Source organism: Bufo gargarizans, chromosome 7 (genome assembly GCF_014858855.1).
Source record: "Bufo gargarizans isolate SCDJY-AF-19 chromosome 7, ASM1485885v1, whole genome shotgun sequence".
NCBI classification, from domain to species: domain Eukaryota; kingdom Metazoa; phylum Chordata; class Amphibia; order Anura; family Bufonidae; genus Bufo; species Bufo gargarizans.
In genome coordinates, this window is record NC_058086.1 from 154,129,370 (window position 1) to 154,141,562 (window position 12,193).

General features: G+C 43.2%; 1 protein-coding gene across 1 annotated transcript in view; it reads left to right on the forward strand.

Annotated features, from left to right (window-relative positions):
- The first annotated feature begins 311 nt into the window (after window positions 1-311).
- LOC122943023 (calcium-activated chloride channel regulator 1-like) overlaps window positions 312-12,193 on the forward strand; it is a 60,438-nt gene continuing 48,556 nt past the window's right edge. The window contains exon 1 of the mRNA XM_044300384.1: window positions 312-333. The gene's annotated coding sequence lies outside the window, so the exon portion shown is untranslated. The remainder of the gene's footprint in view (window positions 334-12,193) is intronic.

Below are 12,193 nucleotides of genomic sequence, written 5' to 3' on the forward strand. Positions count from 1 at the left end.
ATAATTATTACGAGAAAATGCCTTTTAGAGCAGATGGTCGGGCATTGGGTGTAGTGAACATGTAAACACCACCGCCAAAAACAATTTTATGAGCAGCTGTTTCCTTTTGCAGGAAGTTTGATGCACACAGAGAGAAGAAAAAGTCTCAGATGCAGTGGTGTCACTAGAAAAGACGTGGCCCCCACAGCACTTTTTTGAACAGGGACACCCCCTCCAACAACTGCTTCACAACCCCCTCCTCCTGTGCAACCCCCACTCCTGCAGCTAGTCAAGATCGTTCTCTCTCAGACCAGGCACGGGAGCCGCTCCGCCCGTTACCTACACATATATACGGTATGTCATGTCACTCTATATACTGTCACTGTATATAATGTCATTCTATAATACTGTTGAGGGGCCCTGAAAATATGTAGAGGAGTCCAGCTTCTCCAAAAGTGACAATCTTTATTAAAATATAATGCTTGCAGGTAAAAGCCCTAATTCAAAATCAGTGTCTACGCATTTAGGACCTCTCTAGTCGGTTCCTTTCTCATGACGAGAGAGATCCGAAATGCGTAGACACTGATTTTGAATTATGGATTTTATCTGCATGCATGATATTTAAATAAAGATGGTCACTTTTGGAGAAGCTGGACTCCTCTACATATTTTAAGTCTAATGCTACGGAGTTCCTGTTTCCAACTCCAGTCCGTGCTTTCCAGAGTGTCGTCCTTTCAGGTGAGCGCAGCCGATACTGCTTTGACTTTTATATGCTGAGGGGTCCTGATAATAAAATCTTTTAGTCCTCCTCCAGGGTGGGCCCCTTCTGAGTTCAGGCCCCAAAGCAGACGCTTGCTCTGCTTACCCTATAGCTACGCGCCTGCTCAGATGTCTTCAGTTGTCAGAAGCCTTGGAAAGCAAATTAGACTTGCGCAAAACAATGCAGCCACGAGACACGAGCACAAGTATATAGAAGGAGTAGAGAGAATGACAGATCGATCTCAATTAGAGACGAGAGGGGACATTTATCAAACTGGCATAGCAACCAATCAGATTCCACCTTTCACTTTGCAAAGGGGCTGTGAAAAATGAAAGGTGGAATCTGATTGGCTGCTATGGGCAACTAAGCCAGTTCTACTTTACACCAGTTTGATAAATCTCCCCCTAGAAGTTTATGAATGAATTGCCAGCAGCCTGCAGTAAAGGTCCAACTGGGTGGACTGCTTGTCTGCGTAGTCCAAGACCTTGCTTTAATACAAACAGAACCAGTTATAATGGATGGAAAGTCCACTACTACCTGCTCATGTTCATTGCAATGGGAGAGGCGAGTAAGCTGCTGGTGAAGACCTATCTGTCAAACTCTTCTGACTTATTGCCCATGGGACCAAAGGATTTGTTATGCTGAAATCCAACATGCCTGATCCTCCCTCCGCTTCTGGCTTGCACAATACAATTCAGAAGGTTAGTGAGTCTATCACAACATGCCAAGCACAGCGCCATACATTACACAGTGGCCGTGCTTGGTATTGCAGCTCAGAAGCATTAACCTGAATGGGGCGGAGCTGCACATAGGTGACGGGGCCAATGAACGTGATGTCACTGGGCTAGGAAGAGGCCGCAGCGCTCACTGGAGGTGCCTGGAGTCAATCTAATATTGATGTCCTATCCTGAGGATATCCTGACCCCTTTAATACTCCATGGATCCATCTATTTATTGTTGGTAAGGAGGGAGGGGCGGCTGATTATTTTTTAATTAAAAATAATAAGGCAGCCCAGGTGATGGGTCATCTTTAAATTATGCTACTTCTCAGTTTAGTGATGACAAAAGTATTACACGCGCTTCAGTCTTTTGGCAGTGTATGGCAAAAACAGACACAGAGACTGCGTAGTAAATGTGGTCCGGGGTGCGTTCACTATGTAGACTGCAGAACAGTATTGTGGGGGGTATCTGCTGCACTATGCGATCTGCGGAGATGTATGGGGTCATTTATCAAACTGGTGTAAAGTAGAACTGGCTAAGTTGCCCATAGCAACCAATCAGATTCCACCTTTCATTTTCCAAAGTAGCTGTCATAAATGAAAGGAGGAATCTGATTGGTTGCTAGGGGCAACTAAGCCATTTCTACTTCAGTAGTTTGCACGTCCCGGCTAGGCTATGCCTTTGCTGCACCCTGTGAATTTAAAATGGCATGTACAGATCTGTATATTGGGTCATAGGATATTTAGCGGCCACCAAGGTGCATGTCTTATGAAATGCGCCCTGTAACACAACACCAGTGACCGCATTACAATGCAACTTACTGAGGGAGTTATGTAAACTGTGATTGCCATGATGACCTTCCTCTCCTGACTTATACTCCCCCCCCCTCCCCCCCAGCATCTCTTCATATGACTGTATGTTGTGCCTTTCCTCTATTATAATATTGTTCAGATAGCCCAAGGCTACTAAGCCTTAGGCTACAAAGCTCCTGTTTCTGGTCAAATAAGACTTAACATTTATTTCAATCAATAAAACTAATACAGAACAGGAGAAAGAAAAGAAAGAAAAAACTTTTTAAAATTTAAAGGTGCTGTGATGGTACTGACGGCAGTATTCTAGGAATTAATTCCCATAAGTGCGTCCTAAATTGTTTTGGGATGATTCCCACTAGCGCCACCTAAGGTATCACTGTTATCATAGATGGTTCAGAAATAGCCTCTTATATATCACTAGGAGAGATTCCTTTCTGGCGCCACTCTATGTGTAACTACTGCCGCTTGTGCGTCCAAGTTTGGTGAGTCTGCAGTTCTCACTACTCAAACACTGAATCCATCACACACCTAATTAAAAAGCTATCAAGCTAGAGCCCCCCCAACATGTTTTGCCACTAAATGTGGCTTCATCAGGGGATGGAGCTACTGTCAACACGAGTGTTTCATAAGTGAATGCTTATAACTGTTAGGGGTGGGTTCTTAGTAATCCTCTGCCCAATCCCTGTTCAGAACTCATGTGACAGTGTGATCAACCTATCCAGTACCTTCAGGGATCATCCTATCCAGTATGGAGCTTCTCTTCCGTCATATATTCGCGTCGCCCCTTCTAGTGCGCATGCGTCGGCACTTCAAGAATTTTTCCTTTTTTACTCTATGTGCCTATTACGCATGCGTCAATATTTCTAAGCGGATCCCGTTCAGAAACGTCTACTGCGCATGCATCAGCTCTTCTATTGAAGTCCTATTCGGTCATGTCTACTATGCATGCCCCCATACTTAGAGATTTTATTTTTTTCCTTTCTTTTAGTTTACCTATCTACTTCCAGATCTCTATTGGCCATGTATGGACACTTTCCTTCCGATTCTTTTTCTTAGGTTTCTGATGTGTATATCTTGGCACGTAGAATATATTCTCAACTTTTTGATCTAGATAGGTTATCCACGCATGCATTGGCACTTTGGAGTTATGACTCTCTTATATATGTAGTCATACTCGCTTGGCTGTTTAGATTTTGCCACATTATTCCTCACCATATGTCTCTATAGATTCCTGCGCCAGTGTTCTGGCTTATCTCTTATCCATATATAGTTAATATATAGAGACTTGGTTCTTTCATGTCTTTCGTTATATAATTTCAGATCTTCTTATTATTTATTTTCTCCTCATTTTTTACAGGGAGGAAAAAACACAAGAGGAAAAAAGGAAAGGGGGGTGCGTTTTTTTCAGATGCCGGAAAGGATTGATTTCCTCCTTCCCTTTCTCCAGGTAAGTTTTCCTTATGTTTGTATGTTTTGCATTTTTTACATTTAAAAAAAAAAAAAAAAAAAAGGATTCATTGTATCAATTTTGGTTTTGGATAACTATATTGCCCCCTTTATCACTAGGTTTATACAGACTGGATACAATGAGTCCACAAGGACTCAATGAAGGATTTTCCTTCACGGCATTTATTTGATTATAAAAATAGGAAATGCAAGCTCCTCCTTCTCTATTTGCAAAAGTAGGGAAAAATAGAAAGAGCATACCAACAAAAGACCTCATAAATCCCTTAGTTAAAATAATATAATAATGTTACTAATCAATGAAACCAGAAGGCCAATTTACTTACTGCATGTACAATTATTGGTATGAATATTGATACAATGAATCCTTTTTTATTTTTATTTTTTATTTTTTTTTAAATGTAAAAAATGCAAAACATACAAACATAAGGAAAACTTACCTGGAGAAAGGGAAGGAGGAAATCAATCCTTTCCGGCATCTGAAAAAAACGCACCCCCCTTTCCTTTTTTTCTCTTGTGTTTTTTCCTCCCTGTAAAAAATGAGGAGAAAATAAATAATAAGAAGATCTGAAATTATATAACGAAAGACATGAAAGAACCAAGTCTCTATATATTAACTATATATGGATAAGAGATAAGCCAGAACACTGGCGCAGGAATCTATAGAGACATATGGTGAGGAATAATGTGGCAAAATCTAAACAGCCAAGCGAGTATGACTACATATATAAGAGAGTCATAACTCCAAAGTGCCAATGCATGCGTGGATAACCTATCTAGATCAAAAAGTTGAGAATATATTCTACGTGCCAAGATATACACATCAGAAACCTAAGAAAAAGAATCGGAAGGAAAGTGTCCATACATGGCCAATAGAGATCTGGAAGTAGATAGGTAAACTAAAAGAAAGGAAAAAAATAAAATCTCTAAGTATGGGGGCATGCATAGTAGACATGACCGAATAGGACTTCAATAGAAGAGCTGATGCATGCGCAGTAGACGTTTCTGAACGGGATCCGCTAAGGCTACTTTCACACTAGCGTTCTGAACGGATCCGCTAAGGCTACTTTCACACTAGCGTTCTGAACGGATCCGCTCATAATAATGCAGACGGAGGCTCCGTTCAGAACGGATCCGTCTGCATTATTTTTAGCATAGAACAGCTAAGTGTGAAAATAGCCTAGTACGGATCCGTCCAGACTTTCAATGTAAAGTCAATGGGGGACGGATCCGCTTGAAGATTGAGCCACATTGTGGCATCTTCAAACGGATCCGTCCCCATTGACTTACATTGAAAGTCTGGACGGATCCGCACGCCTCCGCACGGCCAGGCGGACACCCGAACGCTGCAAGCAGCGTTCAGCTGTCCGCCTGTCCGTGCGGAGGCGAGCGGAGCGGAGGCTGAACGCCGCCAGACTGATGCAGTCTGAGCGGATCCGCCTCCATTCAGACTGCATCAGGGCTGGACGGCTGCGTTCGGGTCCGCTCGTGAGCTCCTTCAAACGGAGCTCACGAACGGAAACCCGAACGCTAGTGTGAAAGTAGCCTTAGAAATATTGACGCATGCGTAATAGGCACATAGAGTAAAAAAGGAAAAATTCTTGAAGTGCCGACGCATGCGCACTAGAAGGGGCGACGCGAATATATGACGGAAGAGAAGCTCCATACTGGATAGGATGATCCCTGAAGGTACTGGATAGGTTGATCACACTGTCACATGAGTTCTGAACAGGGATTGGGCAGAGGATTACTAAGAACCCACCCCTAACAGTTATAAGCATTCACTTATGAAACACTCGTGTTGACAGTAGCTCCATCCCCTGATGAAGCCACATTTAGTGGCGAAACATGTTGGGGGGGCTCTAGCTTGATAGCTTTTTAATTAGGTGTGTGATGGATTCAGTGTTTGAGTAGTGAGAACTGCAGACTCACCAAACTTGGACGCACAAGCGGCAGTAGTTACACATAGAGTGGCGCCAGAAAGGAATCTCTCCTAGTGATATATAAGAGGCTATTTCTGAACCATCTATGATAACAGTGATACCTTAGGTGGCGCTAGTGGGAATCATCCCAAAACAATTTAGGACGCACTTATGGGAATTAATTCCTAGAATACTGCCGTCAGTACCATCACAGCACCTTTAAATTTTAAAAAGTTTTTTCTTTCTTTTCTTTCTCCTGTTCTGTATTAGTTTTATTGATTGAAATAAATGTTAAGTCTTATTTGACCAGAAACAGGAGCTTTGTAGCCTAAGGCTTAGTAGCCTTGGGCTATCTGAACAATATTATTTCTAAATTCCTGGGTCCAAAGGGGTCTATGAAAAAGAATCTCCTCTATTATTCCTCCTAGAAGTTTATGGATGAATTGCCAGCAGTCAATAAACATCCAACTGCGTGTTACTAGTTGGGGGAGTGTCCCTACATAGTCTGACACTGGCAGCACCGATTGGATAGCGTCAGACTGTGCAGGGACACACCCTCAGCTGGTCCATCTCATCTGGACCTTCACTGCAGACTGCTGACAATTCATTCATAGGAATAATAGAGGAACGACAAAACACATAAGAATAGACGCTCCAGAATTGTTATTACATGGGGAATGAGAGTACTTACTGAAACAGATGTCAGCAGAGGTGTCATGTCCTCCTTAACCCCTTAGGGACGCATGACGTACCGGTACAGCATGTTTCCCGAGTCCTTTAGGACCCATGACGTACCGGTACGTCATGAGTTTAAAACGCGATTGCGGCGGTTAATCGGAACAAGACACACCGCCAGGGGGGTCATATGACCCCCCCCCCCCCGTATCGGCGATCGCAGCAAACCGCAGGTCAATTCAGACCTGCGGTTTGCAGCGCTTTCTGCAGTTTCGGATCCCCGCGGATCAGAAACTTTAAAATGACCAAAATAAAGATTTTTTCACCCCCCCTGCACCCCTGAATGATTTTATGCCGGCGGGTGGTGCAGGGGGGGGGGTTTCAGGCGGTGCGGGCAGTGCGGGAGGCAGGCGGTGCGGCAGGCGGGATCGCGATCCCCCGTCCGCCTCCTCTTGAATATTCATTGGTGTCCAGTGGGTATACCAGAGTGTCAGAACATTGCTGACACTGGTATAAACGGCTGAGATCTGTGCTGTGATGTCAGCCGCTTAACTCTTTCCATACTGCGGTCCGTATGGACCGCTGTATGGAAAAGGTTAACAGTCAGGGAGCTCCATCCCTCTCCCATCGGGGGGGGGGGGGCTGCTGTGCCTTTGCAGCCCCCAGAAAATTAAAAAAATAAAATACACTACACATATTAGGTATCGCCGCGTCTGTAACGACCTGATCTATAAAACGGTCATTTTACTTGCCCCGCACGGTGAACGCCATAAAAATAAAAAAATAAAAACTATGAGGAAATTTTGCCCACCTTATTTCCCCAAAAAGGTAATAAAAGTGATAAAAAAAGTCACATGTACGCCTAAATAGTACCAATAACAATCATACCCTATTCAAGATAATCATAAAAAAACTAAAATTAAAACAGTGTAAAAAAAGCAATTTTTTGTCATCTTAAGTCACAAAAAGTGTAATAGCAAGCGATAAAAAAGTCATATGCACCCCAAAATAGTGCCAATCAAACCGTCATCTCATTGTCACGGCTGAGAATGGGGAAAACCCTCAGCCGTGCGGTGATGGAAGATGGTCGCTGCTCGACCAGGACAACAGGATTAGAGAGCAGGTCACCTCCTATCGCTTCCCTAACCTGACCCTAACTCCTAGCTGCATGGGCCGACCTTTAAGGTAGGAGGACCCATGCTCAGGAACCTCGGAGCCCTAACTCACCCTCCGACCGGTCCCTGGACTAGGAGTCAGGGTAAGACAACCTGTTCCTTCTGGATACGGAGGAACAGGAGTCTCACTGGCCAAGCTGCAAGGAAGGGAGAACAAGTACAACCTATGGCAATGGCAGGTACTTGCCACAAACATAACACACACCTGCCACAGACACAAAGCCTGGAACCCATGTGGAAGTACTGCTATCCACAAACAACAGGACTCAGCACACGACACACATCACACGGGAACCCAGGACCATAGGTGCAATAAAAAAGCAAAAAGACAAAACACATCTTCTAGACACCAAACGACATTATATTTTTGCTATGACCAGAAGGATGGCCCCCACTGGCAGTTGGTGAGTAACCAGGAGGATGTCTCCAGCAAGCATGGCTGAAGCACCCTCTCTGACTACTGCCTACAACTGAGGCTATATAGGGCCAAGAGGCCACACCCAACAGTAAGACACACCCCGTGACTCACACACACAGAAAGGGAGTTAACCCTTCCAATACCACAGAAGGGAAAACACAACTTAAAGGGGAAGTGTCCAAATCCAAGAACACACTGTGGCTGTTGCCGCAGGCAACGACATGGGTGGCAACCATGTCCTGGGAGTCAGCCCGAAGGCCGGGACACTTCCACCACATGTACACAATACAACCAAACGTTGCCAGGGACAGCCACAGTGAAGGGAAGATGTCAGTGCACACCAAACATAAAACAGAGTGCACACAGACATACAAAAGTGCATACAAACACGCACACAACTCCAAGGGGACCGCACACATACCTGTTGTCCGCGGCAACCGCACTTGAGGCTAACAACATTATGCCTCCAGCTGCGGTTGACACTACAACCCAAACCGCGGGCAACTGTATGCGGCTCCCAAGGAGTCACGGCCATAAAAATGGTCGTGACACTCATCCCACAAAAAATTGGACCCTACCTAAGATAATCGCCCAAAAACTGAAAAAACTATGGCTCTCAGACTATGGAGACACTAAAACATGTTTTTTTTGTTTCAAAAATGAAATCATTGTGTAAAACTTACATAAATAAAAAAATTGTATACATATTAGGTATCACTGCATCCGTGACAACCTGATGTGACAAAATCCACATGATCGAACCTGTCAGATGAATGTTGTAAATAACAAAAAAAAAGAACAGTGCCAAAAAAGCTATTTCTTGTTACCTTGCCTCACAAAAAGTGTAATATAGAGCAACCAAAAATCATATGCACTCTAAACTAGTACAAAAAAAAAGGGACACGGTGTAAATAAATCAGTCCAGCAAAATCTGCCTTCCAAAAACCATATTGCGCACCTTTCCCTCTACGCACCGCTGTGTGCCATTACAGTAGTTTACGGCCACATATGGGGTGTTTCTACAAACTACAGAATCGAGGCAATACATATAGCATTTAGTTTGGCTGTTAACCCTTGCTTTGTTAAGGAAAAAATTTATTAAAATGGAAAATTTTCAAAAATATCTAAATTCAGAAATTTTATAACCATTTGCCATTAACTCTTGTGGAACACCTAAAGGGTTAACAACGTTTGTAAAATCAGTTTTGAATACCTTGAGGGGTGTACTTTCTAGAATGGGGTCAATTTTGGGTGGTTTCTATTATGTATGCCTCACAAAGTGACTTCAGACCTGAACTGGTGCCTAAAAAGTGTTTTTTTAAAATTTCTGAAAAATTTCAAGATTTTCTTCTAAACTTCTAAGCCTTGTAACATCCCCCAAAAATAAAATATCATTCCTAAATTGATCCAAACGTGAAGTAGACATATGGGGAATGTAAAGTAATAACTATTTTTGTAGGTATATCTTTGTATTATAGAAGTAGAGAAATTGAAACTTGGAAATTAGCTATTTTAAAAAAAAATGGGTAAATTTGGTAAAAAAAAAATTTATAAATAAAAATGATTATTTTTTTTTTTACTTCATCTTACCAATGTCATAAAGTACAATATGTGACGAAAAAACAATTTTAGAATGGCCTGGATAAGTCAAAGCGTTTTAAAGTTATCAGCACTTAAAGTGACACTGGTCAGATTTGCAAAAAATTGCCAAGTCCTTAAGGTGAAATAGGGCTGAGTCCTTAAGGGGTTAAAGGGGTTGTCTGGCATTTAACAAAATTGGGCTTACACAGGCAAGCTATAAAACAAAATCCAAAACACTTCTCACCAGTGCAATCCCCTGAAGCTCCAGTGCCACTCCTCCTTGGATCCCTGCTGGTCTTTGTTTACTTCCCTGCACAGATGACATGCCTGTCTATACATGTGACCACTGCAGCCACTCATTGGCCTCAGAGGTGATACTAGTATGTATGGCAGGAGAATGCTGAGACTACTGATTGCAGCAGTCATGTCTATGTGATATAATCGCTGCAGGGAATCAAACAGGGACCATGGAGGATCACCAGAGCGCTGGAGCTGCATGGGATTGATCAGCTATATCGTTATTTTATCAGATTTCTTGCTTTTTTTAAATTCCAGACAACCCCTTTAATAGTCAGTGAACTGCACACTCAACACTCAACACCTTTCCTTCACAGAAAGGAAATGCTCAGCTTACCATTGTCAGCAAACGACAGGACATACATCCCGCAACCGTAACTTGTTTAGGACCAGTTGAGATATTGTCTCTCATATAGCCTGCGGTATCTGTGCGGTGGTGACCTACTGACAACACTTCCTGTCCTGATTACAAGTAATTCACTTTTCTGCACAGTGATCTGGATAACTCGTCGCACTTGATGTGACTGCACGCTTCTTTAGGCCTCATGCACACAACCGTATTTTTCATCACATGCACATGACCGTTCAGTTTTTTGCGGTCCGCAGACAGCCTTTAATATAACTGCCTATTCTTGTCCGCAAAGTGCAGACAAGAATAGGACATGTTATATTTTTTTTGCGGGGCCACAGAATGGAGCAACGGATGTGGACAGCACACGGAGTGCTGTCCGCATATTTTGCTGCCCAATTGAAGTGAATGGGTCCGCATCTGAGCTGCCAAAACTGCAGCTCGGATTAGGGTTGCCACCTTTTCTTCAAGCCAAACCCAAACACTTTAGCACATGGTCATCACATGATCCATCACATGATCTTTTACCATGGTGATGGATCATGTGATGACCGGAGTGACATCACCACGGGTCCTGTTCCTGCAATCAGCAAAGAAGGAGACAGAAGAGAAGCCGGGCTGCGCGAGCAAGTGGACTAAGGTGAGTTAAATTATTATTATTTTTTTTAACCCCTCCAGCGCTATTGTACTATGCATTCTGTATTCAGAATGCTATTATTTTCCCGTATAACCATGTTATAAGGGAAAATAATACAATCTATAGAACACCGATCCCAAGCCCGAACTTCTGTGAAGAAGTTCGGGTTTGGGTACCAAACATGCGCGATTTTTCTCACGTGAGTGCAAAACGCATTACAATGTTTTGCACTCGCGCGGAAGAATCGCGTGTTTTCCCGCAACACCCGTGTGAAAGAGGCCTAAGTGTCCATCTTTGACCGTCCAAAAAGTTGAGAGGTATTCTTTTAGATATTACAAACCTGTGGCTATGCTGCCATCACTTTTTCATTACTTTTATAGAATATGTTATGTCATGCCAGGGGCCCTAGGGCTTCCTATTTCCTGGCATTTACCCTATCTTCTTCCCACGTCTAGCAGCTTCTGTGACATCTCTGAGCACATACCGCACTGTATTTTGTCCTAATTATTCAATAATACCTCTTGCAACATTTCCTGTTGCCTAAAGCTGCAATATGATCATGTGTAAGAGGTCTCAGGAGTCAGATATAAGTTTTACGTGACTACTTGCAGACCCATGCAGCAGGCGAAGACTGCCATGACCAACAAATACTTTGGCAAATACAACCGTATTTTTCGCCGTATAAGACGCACTGGCCCATAAGACGCACCTAGGTTTTTGGGGAGGAAAATAAGAAAAAAAATATTTTTAACCAAAAGGTGTGCTGTGTGTTTGGTGGGTTAGGAACTAATGGTGGTCTGTGGATGGCACTATTAGGAATAAAGGGGCATATTTAATAACTATTAATTGAATAAGACATATTATATTAGTATACAGGAGCGGCGGGGCGGGGCTATAGTACAGTGACTGCACCGCCCTGCCGTTATTGCCGGCCCCCAGCTCCTCCTCCCAGTCCCTCCCCGAGTCCCCGCTCGGTTTACATCGCTTGCGATGTAAAACTGACAGCATTCGCCGTATAAGACGCAGCGGCATTTTCCCCCCATTTTGGGGGGAGAAAAAGTGCGTCTTATACTGCAAAAAATACGGTAATAAAATTAAAGAGGTTTTCCAGGCTTTTAATATTGATGACGTATCCTCAATATCAGATCAGCGGGGGTCCGACACCTGGCACCACTGCAGACGATCAGCTGTATAAGGAGACGGTGTGCGCAGTGCAGATTCAGCTGCAACCCAAATTTTTCAGAACTTTTAGACAAATTCACTTAGTTCAGAATTGATTCGATCATCTTTAATGATAACCGATTCTCAGTGGAGGGCATAAGGTTTTTGGCACCCGAGGAGGGTCCTTTCTCTGGCAGCCCTCTAATATGTAAAAAAAAATTATCCCCCTCACAGTACTAATGC